This window comes from Mustela nigripes, chromosome 13 (genome assembly GCF_022355385.1).
Source record: "Mustela nigripes isolate SB6536 chromosome 13, MUSNIG.SB6536, whole genome shotgun sequence".
Lineage (NCBI taxonomy): Eukaryota > Metazoa > Chordata > Mammalia > Carnivora > Mustelidae > Mustela > Mustela nigripes.
In genome coordinates, this window is record NC_081569.1 from 84,387,425 (window position 1) to 84,411,882 (window position 24,458).

Consider the following 24,458-nt stretch of genomic DNA (forward strand, 5'->3'; position numbering starts at 1 on the left):
GCACCTGAGGCAGACACAATATGGATGATGAGACAAACTCCAGACATCACTCTTAGAAGCCCCTACCCAGTGGCCCACAGTGCTGGAAATCCAAGTGGTCCTGTGAATGCTTCAAAGGCAGGAAGCTTATCTCATTAGACTTTGTTTCTCCTGCATCCAACACTGGCATACGGTTAGCATTTCAAAGTGGCTTATTAAACAAATACCTCAAAGTAAAAAATACTTCTTTATAATTTTGTGTTAGATTTCATTTTATTTAGATGTTGCTGGTGCCTGGAGAACTGAAGTCATCCCTTCTTCAATTTAAAATATAGATCTGTCTACTTAGCACTTCGTTCTTTCAGAGGATGCCTGCCACCAAATGTTAAATTAAAACATCTCTGTGAGCAATTGAAAAGGCAGCTACGAAAGCATTATAGATGCTTCAGAATATAAGTGTTGTATTTCACTATTCTATTATTATTTGAAGGTGTATTGTTTAATTCCTTGTGGAGCTTATGCTCTGAGGTAAAGATTTTATTTTTTTTTGAAATTATTATTATTATTATTAGAGAGAGGGAGGGAGAGGAACAGAGAAAATCTTAAGCAGGCTCCACACCCAACATGGAGCCCAATGGGGGGCTGGAGCTCACAATCTTGAGATCATGGCCTGACCTAAAATGAGGAGTTGGACACTTAATGGACTGAACCACCCAGGCACCCCTCTGAGGTAAAAATTTTAATGCTTTCTCCTTGGGGCAGAGGTGAAGGCAGTGGGGGAAAATGGCTCAAGTTTGGGGGTTTCTTTCAGATGTTGTGCATGGGCATTCTCAGAGCAATTGTCCTTGCTCTTGTCTGGGAAAGTCAAGGTGGTGGCTAGCCTTTTCCTGCAGTTACCCCTGAGCCAGGGCATGGACCTGGGAAAGAATCAGACACAAGCAACAGGATGTGGCTCACTTGGTGGGTTCTCCAAGAGAGCACTTGGACCCACCTCTTGACCCACCTTTATCTTTCAACAAAAGGAGGAAAGTGAGTTCCTTCCAGAGCTTGTTGAGATGCTCCTTGGTGCTGGGCTCAGGCAGGATACAGCCGCTGAAGTGTAGTACATTTTAAAAACTCTTTCTGGGAAATGAAAACATAATTTTGAAGTAGTCTATAATATTGAAATGCAGCACTCTGCTTCTTTTCGAAGCAAGACTTGCTTTAGGCTCACTGGGTGCAGAAGGGTCCTCAAGGCAAAGAGGCTCAGAGACAGCAGGAATGGGATCTTAAGAAAGATATCACTCATTCTATGAAACAAATTGCTCTAATTAAAAAAAAAGAAGTGTCATGTTAGCAAGAGTAGCTCAATTGGTAATGTGACGGTGGGAACAAGTTGTAAAAAGCCTCTGTAGAAATATCTGGTCTACTGATCTGTAATTTGCTGTTTTGGGTTGTGATGAAAGGGATTGGAAATTGATAGCTAGTGGTCTCTAACACTTCTGGCCATTCCCTACTCCTTTCACTCTCCTTTCCCAAGAATAGAGACCTTGAAAAAAATTTCTCTTCCATTTTCCTTCCCATCTTCTGTCTGAATATTTGACTGCATTAGGGAGAGATGGCTGAAGACAATATTTTTTTTCAACTTATGTCTGTTTTACCCATCACCCACAAATTCCTATAAACTTTGGAAGACTTGGAGATTTATTAATTTGTGCATTTGTAAAAAATTCTGTGCCCTTCATATTGAAAGAGCACTACCAAAAGGAAAAAAATAACATTTGTTGAAATACACATAAATTTCGAGATCATAAACCTCTGTGTCTACCTAGACGTCCTATTCCCCCTTTTCACCAATGTTTATATCCTTGCTTTTGTTTGATCCCATTTGTGTGAATTAAAATATTTTGCCACCTGTTTGTAGAAGTGATAAAATTTAGACAACTTTATTTATTTTTAAATTTATACAATTTTAATCGAATCAGATTGCCTATTGGTGTAAGAAATTCTCATCTGTTTTGTCATAGAGAGGAAATACTATATTGATGTAAAATATACATGTCTAAGGATTATAAATCTGTAGGTTCTTGGAAGTAAATGCCAAATTTACAGACTTCTTTTTTTTTTTTTTAATACCAGTGCTTCTCCAAATTCAATGTTCATACAGATCACCTGGGGATCTTGTTAAAATGCAATTCTAATTCAGTAAGTCTTGGGCAGGACCCAAGATTATGCATTTCTGACAATCTCTCAGGTGCTGCTGATATTCTGGAACACATTCCACACTGGAGAGCAAGCATCTATACACATTTGCATTTTACTCTCTTTGGTTCCAGTCGTATGATTCATTGGTTGGTGTAACTCAAAGTTGGCTTTACTAAGCATGATTAAGTTACAAAATTTGCAACTTTGGCACTGAGTTGACAATTATCAAGCTCCTTTTTTTAAAACAAATTTTATATTTTTAATTTTTAAAAAATTCAATTAGCTAACATACAGTACATCATTAGTTTCAGATGTAGAGTTCAATAATTCATCAGTTGCTTATAACACCCAGGGCTCATTATATCCTGCGCCCTCCTTTAATGGCCATCATCCAGTTACCCTGTCCTCCCACCCACTTCTCCAGCCACCCTCAGTTTGTTTTCTATAGTTAAGAGTAGTTCCCTCTTTTCAAAGGAAGAAAAGTGGGATTCTCAGGTGGTGTTCATTCCTGAGACCCTTAGATCCCTTCTGTGGTTGTCTAATAGTGCTCTAGATCTTCTCCTGTGTCTCTTAGTCATGTGGGATTATATTTTCCATTCTAGATATCAATTAAAGATGGGTGTTTTTAAAAAATGTACTCCTATTTCAAAATATTTCCTCATCAATGACTTTTTTACCTAACTCTCTGAAGAATATTCAATAATTTGACTAGAACATGAGAGTCCCTCTTCATACTTTTGGCTGATTATAACACATAAATAAATAATTATCTAAATTAAGTAGGGATAAAATGATTAAAATTTCTTACATTTAGTTGTTTATGTGTTGGCCCTCCCATTAGTCTATAAATCCTTTGAGGGCAGGGTCTATGTATGTTTCATTTTCATGTAAGTGTAATTGCCAATAGAGGTTTTAGAGAGAGTTGGCATATCATAAATAGTGGACAAATTAAATTCAATTATCCAGTGGACACGAAGATTCTAATATAATAAGGTCTCTAAAAATGATAATGACTGTTCTTGGGAAAAGCCTTCTTCTTAGGACTTAGGACTTTCTCTTCTTAGGACTTGAGATACTTCAGACAAGCCAGTGATCCCATGTTGTTCTCTGAATCTTCGTTTTCCCTACTTATAAAATGGAGATAAAACATTTTTCATTAGTGAAAAATGGTAAGAGTAAGCTGTAGGTTTGAGTGTTCAGTGATTCTAACAGTCTGTTTTGCTGGACATAAAGGGACTCAGGGAATATAAAAACATCCTGAGAAAGAGCAAGACTCCCTTGCCCACTGGCTGAGACAATGCTCAGTGTTTTTTCTTTTTTCGCCACCACACAAAAAGGTTAGATTTTCTAGCCTCTCTTCTAGCTATCTGAGACCACAGGGTTAAATTTTGGAAAAGGCAGTATCATTCAAAATGAAGTACACTCTTTCTAGACCTCATCCTTAGAAACCTTCCGCATGAATTCTTTGTCTTCTCCTGCTGTTCTTTGGTGGCCTTGGAAATCACAAATGCCAGATTGTGCAGCTGCAAGATGAAAGCACCTGTGTCTCTGAGCTTGGAGGATAGTTGCCCAGGAGAGCCACATGACCTGTATTGGATTGCGCTGAGGATAAGAAATAAACCTTGACTGTGTTAAGCCACTGAGATTTTTGCAGTTGTTGTAGTAGCCAGCATTAATCATTCTGATTAATATACCTCCTTATATCTGTAAGAGATTTCCTAGACTTGGGGAGAGATAAGGGATGAAAGAGGGGAAAAAAATGAGAGAGAAGTGTTGGTGGGCTTGGAAGAGGAGGACTGGGCATGAAGATATCATGTGAAGAGCAGGAGAGCCAGTGTCCAGAATCAGCCTAGCTTCTACCTGTAGAACTTCCCCTTACCATCACTGAGAGCTATGTTTACTGTTGGTCCTATTACCCCAGGAAAGAGAGGAAAGAAAGCTAGTAAATCCCCTATTTACTGGGCTTGAAACTCATCTGTATTTCAAGACTTTTTTTACTGTAGAGCTTAAACAGGTTGACTCCTCCTCTACTTCTCTCCTTCCCCATATACATCAAGTTCCTGGAGTTTTGTGAAACACATCGCCTGAAGATGGTCCCTAAATATCCAATAGGGGGATGGTGAAATGGAGTAAAAGCTATAAAGAGTGCCCCAAAGCAGGTGAGTGAGAAAAAATATAACATCGTTATAAAAATTACCAACATGAAATGATGTTTAATATATGTCTGGCACTGTGTCCAAGGCTAGACCCATGTCATCTCATTTAATCCATCCCTTGTGAGAAGTTACTATTTTTTTTTCTTTAATAAAAACCAAGGCATAGAGAGCATTAAATAAATTGTCCTGATCCCACAGCTAGTAAATGAAAGACACCACAGCAGTTTCCCATTGCTCTTAACGTAAAGATTAAATATCTCGATGTGCCTTACAAAATCCTATATGAGCTGGTTCTTGTCTATAAACTTTTTCCTTTTACTTGTTTGCTTTTAAACTGGTATCATTTACTCATCCTTCAAATCTCAGCTGAGAAGTCACTTACTCGGGGAACTCGTTTTTTTTTAAGATTTTATTTATCCATTTGACAGAGAGAGAGAGAGATCACAAGTAGGCAGAGAGGCAGGCAGAGAGAGAGAGGGGGAAGCAGGCTCCCCACCGAGCAGAGAGCCTGATGCGGGGCTTGATCCCAGGATCCCGAGATCGTGACCTGAGCCGAAGGCAGAGGTTTAACCCACTGAGTCACCCAGTTGCCCCACTGGGGGAATTCTTCCCTGACCAACTTCGAAAGTCTGAAATTCCGTCAAGTTCCCCTGCTCTCCACACTCCTAGCACCTTGTACTCTTCTATCGTGGCACTATCAGAAACATTTATCTGTATTACACTTGGAGTACTGTCTGTCTTTTCTAGAATGTACTCACTGTGAGGCAAGGACTAAGGGTGCTTAGCTCATTATCTCTGCCTGGCACATACAAAGCTCACAGTAAATGTTTGTTAAGAGAATGAAGAAAATGAATGACCCTTAGGTTTTAAATTGGTCTCTAGAATAAATATTGATAGAAGATGGGATGAGAGCAGGAGAGCAGGTAAAGAATATTGCTGTTTGAAAAGAACTATGAGAACCTCATCACTTAACATGTATTCTTAACAGTTTCATTGTGTTGAAAAGAGAATTTTGTTTTCTTTTTTTATTCTTTTCACAGTTTTGCAGTGAGTGGTACTCTTATTAGTTTTTTTCTTATTAGTTTTTGAAGGTAGTATTATTTCTATAAGAAAACTTGGGGTTTTTAATCTTCTGAGTGACTCTGAATTTATTACGAAGGATTCTTAAGGTTATAAAAATATTGAGCATTGTATGTAGATTGATTAAATGACATGCCTTCTATTTAAAAGATAAATATAGATGCTATTATAACTAATGCAGTGTATTTACAAGCATTAACAAATCCACAGTAACTTTTTACAATTACGTATTTTCCTCAATTAGCAGATTTAAGTATTTTCACTTCTTAATATTAAAAATAAATGGCCCTCATTCCTAAGTGGTAAAAACTTCTAGGTTAAAGAGAGCTAAATCTTCTAACCCTATTATGAACCTAGTTTTAAGATGTTATTGAAACAAATGATCTGTTATGTACTAATGTTCTAGTTTTACATTGTATTTTTACATTCCTCATGAAAATCGGTTTCTTAAATCAAGGCCATCTCCAAATTGTGTTTGATTTTTCTTTTTGTGAGATCTCTCTTTGGCTGGTTGGTTACTCACTCTCTCCTTAGCTTCTAGTACACAGAGTACTCACAGACCAGTTACTAAAGGCAAGAATTGATAATTAAGGGAGAATATAAATTAATTTGACTTCTTACAAAATCAGGAAAATATTGTCATGCTATGAAAAATTTTATTTGTTCATGTAATTACCAATTTGACTATTACTAGTGGTAATTAAGAAAGTGAAATGGTTTCTAACAAATCAAATTTCTTACACTATTTCTTCAGTGTATTCTATATATGCATATCTCCAAAATAATTTTCCAGATTCCTTATTTTAACATTTTAGTTTCTGCTCAAAAATTTGCAAGGGCTTCAATTGCCTACAATTTAAAGCCCAAGTATTTTATCTTAGTATGCTATATTCTCCCCAATTTACTTTTCTGTTCTTTTTTTTCTCAATATGTCCCAACAAAGCTGCTTCAGGGGGGCAGTTAAAGATGTGGTTGAAAGCAAGAAAAACTCAGGTCAAATTCTGGCTGTACCACTTGCTCCCAAGTACTGGGCTGAGTGCCGAGCAATAAATCCATGTCATATTTATATCCTAAGGCGGCTTTATAAGGGACATTATTAGTATGATCTTGATTTTACAGGTGAGAAAACTGAGGTTTACAGCAGCTAGATGGCTGGTCCAACACCACACAGATCAAGTGTATGGGCTGAAAAATGAGAGAGATTTTCAATTTCTGAAAATAGTCTAAACACGCTGATTTTTTCATAAAAAGAAAATAATTGAGCCATGAATAATTTTGAACATACTTAAAGAAACTTTATCTAAAAAAGAGAATTTGAACAGTACTATAGAGTTAATGAAGTAGAAATTAATTTATTTCATACTTTTATCCTAGAATTTATTTAGAAATAAAGCTTGTCATTTATAGTAGAAGAATAAAGTTGCTTTTAGAAGGGTGTGGGGAAATAACACCAAATAGGAGTCAGGAACCTCTTTGGAAGGTTTGTTACTGGGCATGCCACTTAGCCTCTCCAAGCCTTAGATTTCATATTCTAGAAGGTATGCCATAAGAGTCTTCTTTCTGATCTCACAAGATTATTTTGAGGCTGTGTGAAAATACTAGAAAATGTCCTAAAAACTGTGAAAATATAAGATACTATTATCATCTATTCAAAATGTGACTTTTTAAAAAAAATATCAATAGAGAATAAAATCATACTATTTCTACTATGGGACTAAACCTTGATTATAGGAATACTTTTATCAGGCCATAATATTTTTTCCCATTTTTACCTACACAATTACACAGACATTTTTATTAATTTTATTTTTAATTAGCACAAAAAAACTACATTTTGATTGTTGGGTGGGTTGTTTAAGAAAATTGTTGGAAGCTTAGTCAGCTAATGGATATTAATAAGCAATTTGTCCATGAGTTTTAAAATATATCCAGGAAAACTTTAGCCAGTTGCAAAAATGTCATTGGCTTTTTCCTTTACCCTCTTTATTGATGCCCTTCCTTACTGTACCCAAGTTCCTGATGTAAGAGAGTAATAAGCAGACAAATCAACATTCCTTCCTATACAGCAAAGCAACTCGTCAGTGTATGGGAGGGTTCAAAGTTCACAGAATCTGCTTACTTTGGTTTTTTTCAGAATATGTGGCTTTGCCTGATTGTAGCCTATAAAGTCAAAACTGTATTCATGTGGGAAGAAATGAAGGACATAAGGCTCTAGTTTTTGCATAAAGATAGTAAAAAAAATATGAGATGCACCATTTCCATAATGCTACACTTTGCTTTTGCATTTGGGATAGATTTTGTGAAAGCATGTCAGTCATTCACTAATATTTAGCTCTAATATGAAGTGGCATATAGTAAACAGTGCCAAAGATGTAAAATGCAAGAAAAATGGTTCATAGAATACAAAGCATTTATTCCAAATGCTCTAGAATACAAAGCATTTATTCCAAATGCTCATTAAAATAAATGAAGGTAAGTGGATAAGCCATATATTTTTATTTTATGCTCATATTTGGAATAGTTTCATCTACTTAGAAAAGAAAAAAATTTAAAAATATGAATACTCTCCATGAAGCTGAACCAAAGCATTTGAGAATTTTTTAGTATAAAATAGTTTTCAAGCAGAAATATTTATGTGCTGGATTTAAAGGAGAAGACTTAAATGTTTGTTTCAACAAATTAAATGCTTCAATGATGATGTAAAACTATAGGCTCAAAACTGTTTTTGAAAGTTTTTCAAACCAAATGCATTTCTTCTTTTGAAGACACACACACACACACACACACACACACACACACACACACACTCTAAAAGGATCTGGACTCATGTTAGGATTTCCTTCTATAAAGGATTCCTTTTTCCAACTCCACTATGCCTTTTGCTGTGAATTGTTGAGATAAATGCATTATCAGAGAATAAAGGTTTCTTTCCTTTTCTAAAGTCATATTTCAGATTAGCTGATAAAACTAAGAATGTACATACTACTACTTATTTTCTCGCATTGGTATGCTGGTGGGTTTAAACCCATCTGTTGATGTTGCAGAATGTACTTAGTCAAAGCAGAAGTTAGGCAAGAGATTGAGAAACATGGACAAGGTAGCTTTCTCAGAGTTAGATTCAGGCCTTAACCAAGTTGAGAAAATGGAATGACAGGGTTTTTGTTTAGTTTTAGTTTTTGTTTTTAATTTATGTAGCTTCTGAAGTCCCTGGAAAAGGGCTTTGTTCATTGTAAGCACTTAGTATTTATTGAATGAATGAAGGAAAACTCAGGGAAGAAAAATGACTTCCCTCTACCTTGCCTTCCCATAATGGTGGTGATTAATTAGGGTGGAACTGTCCCATGTTGACCTTTTGGAATAGAAGTGGGATGGAGAGAATGGATGCTTGAACTTGGACCTTCCTAAATCATTTCCCCTGGTTTTAGCACTCTCAACGGAGGAATTGCCTAGGGATCTGAGGTAGGACCCTTTCTTTGGCTCTGTTTTATATTCAGTGCTTGTTTGGTAAGGGCACATGAGTGAGCCTCATCTTCCTAAAATGCCAGGCTTGGATAAGTACAAGTGTACTTCTGTTTTTAACTGTCTGTTTCCATCCAGCTACTGAAATCAACCTGTTAGGGTACTTTGGTCTGAGGAAGATTTGAGTGGAAAAAACATTTGTATATCTAAGTCTTCCTCAAACATTGGAGAGTATTATGGTTTTTCTCCTGTGTTGGACACACAGGAATGCTTTTAGGTGGGACATCATTTGCCAGCCTTGACTGAATTCCAAACATGTTACCACATAATTCTGTGGTCTGTTCAATCCTGTCTTCTATCTTGGGAAGCAGCAGCCGAGGCTTCCCAGAGAATAGGTTTTCCAGGTCCTTCATTAGTCTTCATTGGTACCTTCATTGATTACTTCATCTAAGTAATTTAGATGGTCATGTAGGTACGGATTTCCCAATAGTTCTCGTTTCTTCCTTCAGATAAGGCATATTTCTAATTCTAGATCAAATTCTGATCACTGACTTTAAAAAAATCCAGTAGAGTCATGATTTGAAAACTGAACTGCAGATTTCTGTGAACTCCCATCTCCCACTCTCTTCTCATGAACTTCCCTCCTGTAGATTCTAAGGTCATTCAAAGAATACTGAGCTGATCAAAAGCAAAATGTCTTTAGATATCAGACACTAGTTTCAAGGTATTCTTGGGATGTTCTCTATAGTGGAATTATGAGTTTTCAGGATTTCTAGTTAGATGTGTATAAACAAGTATTTAAAAATTAGTTTCTAATTAATAGTAATTAGAAAATTATTTCTGCCTGAAAAATTCAACAGGCATTATTATTTGAAAAGTTATTAAAATCAATGTGTTGACAATAAAAAGACTTTTCATTTCTCATCCTCACAGAACTTTGGGATTTTCTTTCTTTCGTCTTGAACTTGAATCATGAAATATTTTAATGGAAAGGTATCCCTTAATTAGGGGAGGATCAGTAGTTCCCTGAGTATGATAAATTTTTTCTCAATGACAAATTTCTCTCTCTTATTTAGAAAAGAAGTATGAGAAATAAAATTTATTAGGTGGAATATAGTTTACATGATTTTCTTTATAGCTTACAAATAAATATTTTATCTTTGTCTATGTATAGACACTGTGATATCACTGAGTGTTTTGTAGGCATCGTTGATGATGAAGCAAAGTAATTTGTATATTTGTGTTCATGTTGTACCCAGATACAATATTAAACCCTAATTCTTGTCTCTGTGGTTCCTAAAAACTTCAAATTAGAAAAAAGTGTGGTTGAGAAAGGAGGTTTTTAAAGATGGCTTATTCTTTTAATAGGTACAGAAAGTCCAAATATCTTAATCATAATTTTAACATTATAAATATTATTAATAAAACTTAACAGTCAATCAACAATAGCATATTTTAGCATAACACTGAAATAAGAAAGAAAGAAATGTGGGGAAGTTGTAGTGTTTCCCACTGTTAGTTTACAAATAACAATATTTAAGCACAAAATATTAAACCAACATAATTAAGGCTCTTATACCTCAAGAGTCAGTTAGCAATAATATTGAAAGTATCTAAATTACTAAATGGTAGAGGAACATACTCCCGTGTAGTCTAGCTGCACCAAAATAGAAATGTCAGAATTGAAGTCAGCATAATGTTTTCTCAAGAACAAATCAGGCTTCTGCAGTTGGTTTGAATAAGATGTCTGAAGTGTGAACATATACAGTTGACTGTCATATACTGTGACCCCTCTGGGGCTCTCCTCTGCTGGGTTCATGCTTCTATCATAAGTGTAGCTTCTTGAAGGCTAGTGTGAGAGCTTTTGAGTGGAAGAGTAAATTTCCTAATATTTCTCCTACTTCAGGGAGTAAGTGGAAAAAGGGGGGGGCTTAAAGACACATTCTTTTATGCAAACATTTTTCTAAGGTTCAAAGGTGGATGGGTGAAAGTTGCATGTCAAGTCTAGTAGTACTTGAGCAGCTGCAGATTTCCTACCATAGAAAAAATGGTGATCTTATGGTTGGTTCAGATGTATACCTCAAGATAATTGAAACTTTCACCAGGGGTTTTGGACTTTCTATAAGAAAAAAACAATAATTGGAAATTGTTCATTGTGAATACATTAGATTTGTACAGACAAAACATTCATGAAGTGCAATTATAGCCAGTGTTGCTATATTAGTATGAATGTTAATAGCATGTTTGTTTTGGAAATGGGTTATGCATTCTGATAAATGTCTGCTTTAATCTAGTCATCTGTGTATCACTTGTCTAAGTACTCTCATTTAAGATGCCATATCCCTTCTTGTAGCAATAAAGGGGTAAAGCAACATTAATATTAAATAATTAGAAAAACAAAAGGGGAATGATTAAACATATTTACATAATTGAAATAACACTGTGTCGCAGTGGGAAATCGGGACAATGTTGTCTCCTTTCAAAGTAATTCATAATTCAGATTTTTAATTATGGCATATTCATTCATTTAAAGATGATTCTGGATGAGAGGGCCACTAATGAAATACAATCATTAGCATCTAAACAAAGTAATTTACAAAGTCTCCTTTAGGGGAAAAGATTTCTAGAACATCATCAATCACACAAGATATGCAAAAACAAGCAATTAAACCACACACAAGAACTACAACAGCCTTATATATCAGTAATGTACACATGAAAACATAACTGATTACAATGATTAGACTAGGGTAGTGTGGTTAATTTGTATTTTATGTAGTGATTCCATGGAAGAATGCACCCGGACAGACACATTACACACAAGAGGAACTTCATTTCATTAATACTCACTTAAAACACATGACCAAAAACACCCAAAATACAAACCTTGAATTTTGAGTTGTTGCCTGTTCATCCACATGGGATCAAAATCCTACATAGTTTGATAAAACCTCTTACTCTCTCCTGCATCTCTTTTTGCCTGCTGTTTACTTTTATAAACTGGCAAAATGTGCGATTAGGAAAGTATTTTGTGAGAGGCAGGTGCTGCATTGGTTTCTCATTATTTGTTTAAATCCTGCTTTAGACCTCCAATGACAAAGTGTTTCCAGCCCTCACAGGGTCCGCGATTTACCAGCTCTTCCTCCATATACAGAATTACAGATTATTAAACATGCAGCAGGCCTAAATGGATAGGACCATTCTCTGACTTCTAATGCCTGTGTTCGGTATCTTGCTAAATGGACCCACAAAAAGGCTGGTTTCAAACACAGCTCCTGCAGGCCGTCTTAGAGTTGTTGAAAATCTATACTACTTACTTCCGCCAGTAGAATTTTCTTTGTGAAGGTGGAAGGAAGGCTCGGGTGGAAAAAGAGAAGGAATTAAGAGAGCAGTGTTGTGTTGAGGAGGGGGAACTCCGTGGAGGAGGCCGGCACCCCTGGTGTAAGCTGAGCTGCCTTCGATAACCACCAGCTACAGAAGCCAAAATATGCTCTATTGGGTACTCGAAGGATAAAAATACTGGTTAATTTTCAACAGCGCTCCTTCATTTGACTTTACAATTTACAACAGTGAACATTAATGCAGGAATAGCTTGGTTGAGGAGGAGTTTAAAATTAGAGCCCCTCTTCTCATTAGCCCCAACAGCCTGACCCAGGGTGACTGAGAAGCAATTTGTCGCCAGATTCTCATTTTGCTTCTGTTATGGCTCCTTGTAAATGAAGCGCGGCAATTTATTGTAGCACCTCTAGGAGTCAAGAACATAATGTGTAAAACACATACAAAAAAAAATCTTTCTTCACATTCATTAACACCCAGCACATAGAGGCTGTTCACTTTTCTCTCTAATGAAGTGGGGGGGGGGGATCTTAAATCTAAAGCTTTCCATCATGTGAAGAAGTCCTCTTCAGGCCATTAGACGGAGGCTGAGTTGGAGTGAAGAAGGGTCAGTGACAAAACCAGAGAATGGCAATAGGAGGAAAAATAGAAAATGGATAAAGGAGGAGACTTTAGAAGCCTCGAAGAATGGAAAGTACATTTTTGGCATCCATGATCAACCCTTCTTGTCTCTTAGTGTATTTTCTGTTGTCAGGGAAGAAAAGAAGATGTGACTTTTTCTATAGCTGGAAATTGCTCTTGTGTTTGGCCAATTCTCATTGCTTCACCCCTGATCTGACCCTGTAAGCAGCATTAAGTTAGGTTCATTTAAAGATCATATTGTCTATAATCTCTAAAACACGTTTGCTTGTTTCCTCTCCCCTCCCACAGCCTGTGTAAGAAATTGCGATGTTCGTGGTTTTAATGCACTCTGTGTAATAGGCTGCTAGGGCCGAGGGCTGGCCATAGGGTTTTAGCTTGCTTCCATGATTAATTCTGATTAATGGTTTGGTTTGTGTGGGGTCTCACAAATGGCACCTCCAGAGGAACCTAATGACAAATTACTATATGGAAAAAATTACACGAGGGTCCAGGGCTGCCCTTTTGGATTAAATGCTGAAAGTTGTCATATACTGTACTGATGCTCTCACCCATTTTATGATGTAGTAAAAGGCACTCAGTACTTCTGGCAATAATAGTGGTCTTTTAAAACTCATTTTAGAAAAAAGTCAAATATTGAGTTTATAGAACCAGGTGAAAATGTCAGCAAAATTGGATAGGTTTTCTTTGGAGGGTTTAGTGAGTGTTTATGAAGTGCCAGGTACTGTGCCAAGCCGATTAAATGACTTAACTAAGTTACTCCTCACAACACCGGGTTAGTATAATTAAAGTAGGAATAGGAGATTGAGCGTAGTAATATCAAGTACAAATAATAGGATCTTCCGTCTTCCCCATGATGCGGTTGAGGAACCCAAGGTGAAGGGAGGTAGAATTACGTGCCCAAAGTGAGAAAGAAGCAGAGCTGGGATTCCAGCCCAGTCCATGTGTTGCAAAGACCCATACACATCATCTCAACATACCACTCAGGTGGGGGCACCTTTTGTTTTAAACTCCCAGAACAAGTTCCTCTTCTTGCTTCTATTAGATTTAACAAACATCAATTTTTTTGATGGTACAGGTTAAAATTTCTCTTTAAAATACTGAAATTTGGGGGCGCCTAGGTGGCTCAGTGGGTTAAGCCGCTGCCTTCGGCTCGGGTCATGATCTCAGGGTCCTGGGATCGAGTCCCGCATCGGGCTCTCTGCTCAGCAGGGAGCCTGCTTCCTCCTCTCTCTCTGCCTGCCTCTCTGCCTACTTGTAATCTCTCTCTGTCAAATAAATAAATAAATCTTTAAAATACTGAAATTTGTAATGCCAAAGCAGTTAAACTTCTGTTTTGCCAAATGCATCACATTTATTGTAGGGATTAAAACCTGTCTGTCTCTTTTCTGCCTAACCCAACTGATCAATGTCCTTTCATATGCTGCCTTATATTCACCTTTCTTAGTCACACTCTTAGTTATCTGAGATTTAGATTGGGGTCGTGTCAGCCAGTTCTGGTTTTTAATATTTTATTTGTCCTCATTCATAACCTGCATGTGTACTGACAAAGCATGGTTACTATCTGAAGGTCAAAATTTGTCACACACAAAAAAGGTAAAATTAAAGAAATTTAAGAACAGTTGTCTTGGGCAGTTTGGGTGTGTAACAAAAATATCATAAATTGGATGACTTATTTGCAACATAAATTTATTTCTCACCATTCTAGAGGCTGAAAATCTGAAATCGGGGTGCCAGCATCATTGGTTCCTGGTGAGGGCCTTCTTTATGGTTGCCAAAGGCTGCCTTTTCACTGTGTCCTTACAAGGGGAAAGAAAATTAGTTAGCTCTCATTTCATTTTTGTTGTTGTTGTTTTCTTATAAGGACACTAATTTCATTTGAAAGGGCCCCATCCTTTTTACCTAATGATCTACCAAAGATCTCATCTCCAAATACTGTCACGTAAAGATTAGAGTTTTGGCATATAAATTTAGGGAAGACAGAAACATTCAATCCATAACTATTCAACTAAAGCACCTTTTGTTACAATCCTAGATTTCTCTCTGTTTTGATGTCCCAGGTCAGCACCTAAGTGCTGCAACCAGACTAACAGTCTGACCACTGTCTGAAGCTCATACATGGGTGGGGTCTTGGATTACCTCACTTGGACAGCTCCTGCTACCTGCCAACTAACTGTGTGAGACAGTGACCCAAGCAGTTTAACAACTGTGATATTATGATTGATAATCCGTATGTATTTGGTCTTCATTCCCTTTTCTGGCACAGAGCTCCTAAAGTCCCTGGGATTTCCTAAGTGATGAGAACTTTAAAGTTGTCTTTTGATGTTACTTAGGTGACTTTTAGACCGCACCTAAGGATGGGGGCTGGTTGCCGGTGGATCCAACCATGTGCTTAGAGGGACAGAACCTTTGGTCCCACCCCTTGACTTCCAGAGAGGGGAGAAGAACTGGAGGTTGAGTTCAGTCATCAATGGTTGATGATTCCATCAGTCCTGCCTTTGTAATGAAGCTTCTATAAAAATCCAAAAGGGGAAAGTTCAGAGAGCTTCTGGATTGGTGGACATGTGGAGATGCTGGAGTAATGGCACCCTGGAGAGGGCAAGGAAGCCCTGGGTCCTTTCTCACACACCTTGCCCTAGGCATGTCTATCTGGCTGTTCCTGAGTTATATATAGCCTTTCATAAGAAACCAGTAATCTAGTTAGTAAAATATTCCTCTAAGTTTTGTGAGCTGCTTTAACAAATTAATCGGACCTGAGGAGAGGGTCGTTGGAATCTCTGATCTGTAGCAATTTTGTCTGAAGTTCAGATGATAACCTGGACTTGCCACTGGCATCGGAAGTGTGTGTGGGAGGGGGTGGGGCGGGTAAGAGCAATCTTGTAGGGCTGACCCTTTTACCTAAGGAATCTGACGTTATCTTGGGTAGACAGCAGTAGTTGTTGGGGAAACACATTCCCCTCCACCCTCACAGGTTAGAAACCGGGGTCAGAACACCCTTAATAATGAAAGAACATTAGATGCTATGGCTGATCCCAGTGTCATCTGGTGGCTGTGATTGTGTGTATTTATTTCTGCCAGACTATTTGCTCCCCATGGACAGAATGTGTCAGTCTTACTGTGTTCCTAAGGGAATGACATGGTGTTGCCATGCAGTATAAAGTTGTCACTGAAGGAAAGATTCTTCTTTAACAAAAAGAGTCCTGGAGCATCTGCACTCTGAAGGCTTTAGACAAACTTGAGCAAACATGACATTGACTGTAAACTGGGGGACAAGCAACTTCTAATTGTTTATTAGTTCTTGGAGCCATTCAATTCCTTTGATTTAACTGTGTTAGTCTCCCTGTAATTATTCTCTTAAAATGTAGTGTGATTTCTGAAGTCTAAGAGAAAAATTTTCCCACCTAATGCTTTGTGTACAAAATATTAGCTGTGAGTTAATATTCTAAACCTTTATTACTTCCTTGCCTGGCTCAAAAAAACACATTTGTACCTACTGTCTGCAGTCAGAATAGGCTAGATGCTGACTTAGATGTTGGGGATATAAAGATGAAAAATTTCTGTTCTTAAATTTAAGAACAGTGGGGGGAGACAGATGCAGAAACAGATGCAAAAAGGGTAGCTTTCTCACTGATAATGTTGAGAAGCCAAAAGCTTTGTTTATACATCTGGTTATCTGAGTTTGTGTAGTTGATATATTTATTACTTACCTTCCACAAAGCTGCTTTGGTGTAGTCGACCCCAAAACACAGATTATTAAATCATTAAATCAAACAATCAGATTATTAAATCATGCTCAGAGATTGAAATAAGTACATTCAGTATCTTCGAAACAGTCTCATTCAGTTAAACCCTGATCTAATTTCTATACGATGCCATTTAGGTATATGAGGGTTTCTTATGTGCCCATAAAATCCAAGAGGCAAATTTACAGTAAAGCTAAATTTCAGGGTATCTCACCCACATGGGGCCCTAGAAATGAGTTCATATGGCCAAATGTCTTAGCAAAACTTTACAAAAGAAGATATTTTAACCACTGTGGTCTGTGCCTTGGTACTTCAACTTCCCATCCATCACACTTCCCCTCAGGTAGGGTAGTGCATTAGTGGCCTTGAGCAGTTCTTAGATACAACCAAGTGGAAATTGATTTGGAATACATATTATTTGGATTCAGTGGGATCATTTATGTAGCCTGCAATCTCTTCTGCATACAGTTAAATTATTCTAGCTGCTCTAGTCCTGACTTGCAAATTGAAATGAAATATACTGAATTTCAGGGGACCCCGAATAGTCAAAACAACTGTGAAAAAGAAGAACAAAATGGGAAGACTCATAGGTCTTGATTTCAGAACTTTCTATAAGGATAGTAATTAAAACAGGATGTTACTGGCCTAAGGGTAGACACATGGACTGATGGAACAGAATTGAGAGCCCAGAAATAAACTCTTATATATATGGTCGGTTAATTTTCAACAAGGACACCAAGGCCTTTCAATAAGAAAAGAATAGTCTCTTCAACAAATGATGCTTGGAAAACTGGGTATCACATTATCAAAAAAATCACTTAAGTATTCTGTAGCCAGGGGCACCTAGCTGCCTCGTGACTCTTGATCTCAGGATTGTAGGTTCAAGCCCCATGTTGGAGGTAGAGATTACATAAATAAATAAATAAATAAATAAAATCTTTAAAAAGAAATTGTTCTGTAGCCCAAAAAGCAGGAGAAAAAGTATATTACAGAGGTATGTCAAGCAGTTGAGTAACACAAGTATTACAATACTCTTACGGATTTTGTGATACTTTGATAACTTTTCCAAATTGATTTCTTATTCTAAATAAGTACTCACTTTCATACCTAATTTTGTATTCATAATTTTTTAAAAATTTACTCTGAAAGTGTTCCCTACCATCCCCAAAATAGTAAAAGCTTCATAAAATCTGCATTGACCTCTGGAAACTAGGTAGTGAGTCTCTAGTAGCCCAAATAGCACAGATAATGACAAATGAAGTAAGGCTGAGTTCTAGCTGAACCTGCTTCCTTGGCTGGGTGCCCTCATGTAAGGTACACACTGAAAATTCTACACAACAGCCCTATCACCTGCTATCAGATGTTTCTATACACACACCTGCACACACACACACACCACACGTTTCAAGTGGGGTTTGATCTTCTCAGTGTAAAGTTAGACTATCTTCTTCTAGATACTAGTTTTTCAAAAGCGTTAATGATGGCAGTTTTTGGCCCTGAAATGATTTAGCGTTCTGTTTATATTTTTATTTTTTAAAAAATATTTTATTTATTTGTCAGAGAGAGAGTACACTGGCAGGCAGAGGCAGAAGCAGGCTTCCTGTCGAGAAAGGAGCCCTATGTGGGACTCGACCCCAGGACACTAGGATCATGACCTGAGCTGAAGGTAGCCACTTAACTGACTGAGCTACCCAGGCATCCCGTGCTCTGTTTTTATTAATTGAAAAAGTATTTATTAGGTATATACTCTGTTCAAGACCCTGTGATAACCAAAAAAGATGAGTGAAGCCAGATTTTGTCCTCAAATCAGTCTAAGACATATCTGTGTAGTACAATAGAATAAAAAACAGTGATGTGTCTCACAGAGGTTCTTGGAAACTATTATGAGTACAGTGATCATATAATGTGTTGTTCAAACTCGATACTTTTGAGAGTGAAAAAAGACACTGCTAATAATTAAATTGAGACAACAGGCAAAAAGTGGGACAATCCAGGCAAACCAAGACTTACGGTCATCCTTGTTATGGGGAATTGTGAGAGAGGAAAATCATAGTGAAAAGGGACATTTGGGATAGTTTTTTGTGTCAGCTTGACTGGATCAGAGGATGCCATTTATCTGGTTAAGCATTACTTCTAGGTATCATCTGTGAGGATGTTGCTGAATGAGATTAGCATTTGAATCAGTGGACTCAGTAAAGAAGTCCATCTACTCCCTAAAGTGGAGGCTCTCATCACCTCTTTCTTGCCCTTCAACTGAGATTTACATCTGCTTCCCTGTTTCTCAGGCCTTCGTACTTGAACTGAATTACACCACTGATTTTCCTAAGCCTCCAGCTTGCAGAAGGCAGATGGTGGCTCTTCTCAACTTCCATAGCTGGGTGAGTCAATTCTTCATAATAAACCTGCTTTCATATCCTATTGGTTTGGTTTCTCTGAAAAACCCCTACTAATAGAGCATCTATGTTAGCTGTAGAGACTGAGCCCAGGGGACAGACAAGTAACATAAAGACATAGGAAGAAAGTAACAAATCATTATTTTGATCACCATTTGTCTTAAGGTTGACTAGACCATGGTGCTTCTGACCCTTCAGAGAAATGTCCATTGTACATGATTTTATGACAGTTACAAAACTCAGAAAAATGCTAATAGGATTACACATCTCTGAGTAGTCTCTATTCTAAAGTCATGTGTCAAAAAGTATTTTTTTTTTTTTAGCAAAGTTGAAAGCATTTTCTTAGGAGATAATGTTTTATGATCAAAGGCTGTTTTGAAATTGTAACATTTTACTGTCTTTCCTACCTTTATCAGGGTGTCTGCAACCTGATTAGTTTCTTAAAAGATTATTATTTCCCTGTGTTCAACCCACATGTCTGCAAGGACAGGGGTAAGAACAACCAATCAAAGCCCAGAGTTTAGAAATGGCCAACTATCATGAGGAATAATCCATGGACTATTTTAGATAAAATTCTGACAGCTTGCTCTTGTGACAAAGATGTTAACAAGGAAAGAAAATGGCACTAATTTAATCTATTCTTATAGTTCATTTTAAAATGAGACTAGCATGACACCAAGTTATAATAATAAATACTATAGTAATTTCACAATTCTTCCTACATGCTGTTCACACTCCTTTCACATGCAAATTTGCCATCCATTGCTTCATGACAGTGATTTTAAGTGCATTAAAGAATTCTGAATTTTCTTATACTTGGTCTCCTAATTATGTTGCAAGAACATACACAGAATAGTACCATATACTGGCATTTTCCTGATTTATAGCATCTCTTCTACAGTGAGTTCCCCTTTTCTCCTGACACAGATATGGGTTCTTGGACATAGTAACACTAGTATAAGTTGATTACTACTTCTATAGTGATTAGTATAGGAGTAACAATCAAATAATCACTAGGAGTAGTGAAAGAGAGAAGTAACATTTTCCAAAAACTAAGTCATTGTGAAATACCCAATACATCTTTATATGGTAGTACAAATTAACATTTATAAAAAGTTTTTTTTTTTACAAGATCACTTGGGTGCCTCAATCATTTGAGTATCTGACTCTTGATCTCAACTCAAGTCTTGATCTCAGGATTGTGAGTTCAGACCCTGCATTGGGCTCCACATTGGACATGTAGCCTGCTTAAAAACAAAACAAAACAAAACAAAACCCCATAGAGTATATATAAAAGACATATCTAAAGATTTTCCCGTTTTTGAGAACATGTTTGAAAAGGCTACATAACTGTGAATAAAAAATACTTAGGATCATTGCTTTTGAGCATCCCACTTTCTAGTGTACTGGATGCAAAGCACAGCATTGGTGTTGTGTTAAAAAAAAGTAGAAATGCGGGTCCCTGAGTGGCTTTGTTGGTTGATCTTAGTTGGTTGGCTAAGGTCATGATCCTGTTGCCCAGGATGGAGTCCTGCCTTGGGCTCCCTGCTCAGTGGAGAGTCTGCTTCTCCATCTGCCCTGTTCATGCTCTTTCTCTCTCTCATTCCCTTTCAAATAAATAATTAAAAAAAAATAAATATTATAGAAATATTATAATTGTTTAAGGACTGTGAAACCCGAGCCAATTAGGATTTCTTCATACGTGTCAGTGAATGCTAGGTCTACTATTCTGGATGAATTTGGAGTTTGGGATAGGCCTTGAAAAGAATGAAAAGTCTGGAGAGAGCACCTTTCCCTGAGTTAATCTAGCTGATCCATGAAAAGGTAGTATCCAAAGGTAACTCAAAGTCAATATATTGGAAAATCCTTTACTTTGGTGAAACTATGGAGAAGGGGTAGTTGGTCTCATTATATGGTTTTATTTATAAATACTATGTCCATGCTTGGTGATTCAGTGGTGAGAGATTGTGGGGCAATGAATTAAAGTGTCTACTTTCTGGGAAATGACTTTTGTACTTTTCCCTGTGAATAGAAAATTGTGACTGAGGAGTGTTCCAGGTGACAGTCCTTCTCACCTATTTCTTTAGCTTCTTGCCCACCAGGAGAGTGAAAACAAGGCTCTGACTTTGTCAGTAACTTCTCTGCTTGCTTGTTTAATTAATTAACCACCACCTCAGAATTCAGCTTAATAGCCTTAATTATGCAAAAAAACAATACACTGTGTAAATTAGTATACACCAGACGTGACATAATTACCAGGGCAGGGTGGACAACATTTTGTTGAAGTGCGGCTTTGAATGAGTCATTTCAATGCTGAAAATATATTTTTTGTATTTGAGAGCTAATGTACTGAATTGTTCTTTCAGAAACCTGGTTCCAATTGCTCTAAAATGCCAGGTAGGTGGAAAATAATAAATTCTGTGTCTTTTGAGATAAAAACCACATTTTGTATTATACTGCTGGGTGGCACAATCACTGTAATTTAGGAAGGTTGCTATTATTGTATGAGCAAACTTTTTTGGTATTATTACTGTTTATTTTAATGCAGGGACACGTTCTCTAGTAGACACATAATGAAAATGGCCCTGTATTAAAACTGTTTACCTGCTGTTTGCTGAAAGGCGTTGTAAAAATTAGAAATAAAAAAGACCTCCTGTCACCTAGCCCATCCCAGGCAGGGCAGAGAAAAAGATTATACCCTTTAGCAGCTTTGCTAGGGAGCCAAAAATAGATCCCACTTTTCACATGTCTCACTGAGTAAATTGTAGGTGGAAGGATGAGATCGTTTGTGTCAATTCAGGAAGAAAAACAGTATTCCCACAGATGTTGAGAAAGAGGGGTACCAATTTATTGAGAAATAAATTGACTGAGGTCCCACATTTGAGGAATTTAAGGTCAAAACAATTTTTTTTAATTCCTCAAATTGAGTGTGCTGAATTGTGCAATTATTTAGAGCTTCCCTGTTAACTTATCCAATTATCTGTGTAAGCACATAGGCATTGGAAACAGAGTGGAGAATGTTCTTCTTTCTGGAGAGAAAGTGCAATAAAACACTGGATTGCTTTGAATTTTACTACCTCCTCTTTCCTTTCTCGAGGTGCAAAGGGAGCAAGAAACAGCAAAAGTGTACATAAAAGCAGGAAGAAGCAGATGAGTCAGGAGAGGCCTAGGTAATTCACACCAGAAATGAGCCCTCAGACATCAAGGGTTGAAGTGACACTGCAGTGATAAAGCTGAATTAGCCCTTGGCAAAATTGTGAAGCAGTCCCGGGTCAGCCCTTCTCTTGGTTTCTGAGACATTTTCTATCCTTTTCTGCCACCTTTTGCCTTTCCTGTCAATACCCATCCACTCCCCTTTACCCTCCACTGGAGCCCAAGAAACTCCCCTAGTCAGTGAAAATCTTCACCAAACTAAGTCAAAACAAAACAAAAAACAAAAACCCCAAATCCGATGTTAGCTAGTTACCCATTTATTTTGCAAAATCGGTGTCTCTTTATGGCCCCTTCCTCCACCCTTTCTGTCTGACCTCCACTGTGATTAGAGAAGGGGTTACTTTGCAAGTCTTAGACCCTTAAAGCTTTCAAGGACTTTCATATGAGTGACAGGCAGCAGCTAAATGGCTCCAGGGATCCCCACCTGCTAGAGTTTTGCCTGTGTGTAACTCCCTCTCTTTGAGTGTGAGCTGGACCTAGGGTCTCACGTCTAACAGAATGTGGCAAAAATGATGAGATGTCACGTCTGAGATGAGGGTGCAAAAAGACTGTGGCTTTTTTCTTAGGAAAGGATCTTGCACTCTCCCCTGGCTTGCTCTGAGAGAAGCTGCCGGCCACATGGGATATGTCTTATGGGCAGGAACAGAAAGGGGCCTTCAACCAACAGCCCGCCAATGACAAGAGTCAGCTTGGAGGCCGCTCCTTCCTAGGCCGCGTGAATCCAGGCATAGTTGACTGTCTGCCCGCAATTTCGGGAGCGACTCTGAGCCAGATGTGCCCAGGTTCCTGACGCACAGCAACTGTGTGTCACTGAATAAACGTTCACTGTTTTAAACCTCTAAGTGGGGAACAGATTACACAATGAATAATAAACAATGAATCCTCTCATTTATAACATAAAAATGAATTTCAGTTAAGAGGATAATCAGTTAGTTAATTTGGTTAACCAAATAGTTAAATTAGCCCTGTATTGCCAACATCAGAACTCACCAGTCTTGGGGGGTGTATGCTTGGCTGAGGAGCCAAAGGGCGGGAGATGCGCGTGAAGCTCCCCTCTGGGGATTACCGCCGCCGACAGAAAATCTGACGTATCCCTGCCAACCCAGGAGGAGCTAAACGGCAACGCAGGGGGCGTGGTTTGGCCTGGCTACTGCGCCTGTGCTTGCGCCTGCGCCTGCGTGGCCTCATGGGGCTGTGGAGGCCACAGAGATGAGAGGCGCTTTCCTGAGTTTGGAGGTCCCTGTGCCTGCAGAAGGGTCACCCATCGCCTCACCACAAGGTACTTTTGTGGGGAACCTGGTGCTAACTTCATTTGCAGTGCACTTACTTTTGTGAGTTTCATGATTTGAACATGGGGCCAATGAGGGCCAAATTTTGGACTCATTTATGAACCCGCGTTGTCGTGTTAGCTTGGCTTGTAAATTTTGTCCTTCGTTCCAAGGGAATTCCCACATTTAACTGACTGTGGAACGCTTTCTTTTTTTTTTTTAAAGATTTTATTTATTTATTTGACAGAGAGAAATTACAAGTACACTGAGAGGCAGGCAGAGAGAGAGAGAGAAGGAAGCAGGCTCCCTGCCGAGCAGAGAGCCCGATGTGGGACTCGATCCCAGGACCCTGAGATCATGACCTGAGCCGAAGGCAGCGGCTTAACCCACTGAGCCACCCAGGCGCCCCTGTGGAACGCTTTCTTAAACAGAATCTCGTGAGACTACTGCTCTTAAGGAACACACTTTGGGAAACATTGATAAGGCGTTTCCTGTTAATGGGTTTATGGATTGTTGGCAGTTTTTAGCCATTGTAAATAACTTCTTTGGGAACATCTTGAATTGTTTCCTACAGTACATCCCCAAGAGAGGAATGGCTGAGTGAAATAACATGGTAGGAAATTTTGATAGAAATTCTCAAATTACTCTTCAGGAATATTACACCTTATTGTGTTTTCCCTAAACTCTGTCATTGGAAATTGCTATAGTAAATATTTGTCAATTTAGTAGGTAAAAAATTATGTATGTGTTTTAAAGTACACCTAGTTTATTTGATTATTAATATAGTTAAACATTTAAAACTTTGGTGAGTTGCTTATATTTGTACTTTCCCTTCTTTTTTTGTCATTATTTTTGGAAGTTTTAAGTATAATTTCATGTAAATATAAGTGCTTTGAAGGCAGGTCACTGAGTAAGTGGTTAGAATTGTGATAAAGGACAGAGGTTGGAGGCATATTAATTTAGATAGCTTGGTTGAAGACCACTCAGAGAAGGTGACATTTGTTTGTC

At 37.9% G+C, this 24,458-nt stretch overlaps 1 long non-coding RNA gene across 1 annotated transcript; it reads right to left on the reverse strand.

Moving 5' to 3' along the window:
- Positions 1-1,047: 1,047 nt before the first annotated feature.
- LOC132000105 (uncharacterized) lies at positions 1,048-23,240 on the reverse strand. Its single transcript, XR_009399174.1, has 3 exons — positions 23,173-23,240; positions 14,534-14,632; positions 1,048-1,101 (listed from the first exon to the last, which is right to left on the reverse strand). It is a non-coding gene; the product is annotated as an uncharacterized LOC132000105 (long non-coding RNA).
- Between the last annotated feature and the right edge of the window lie 1,218 nt (positions 23,241-24,458).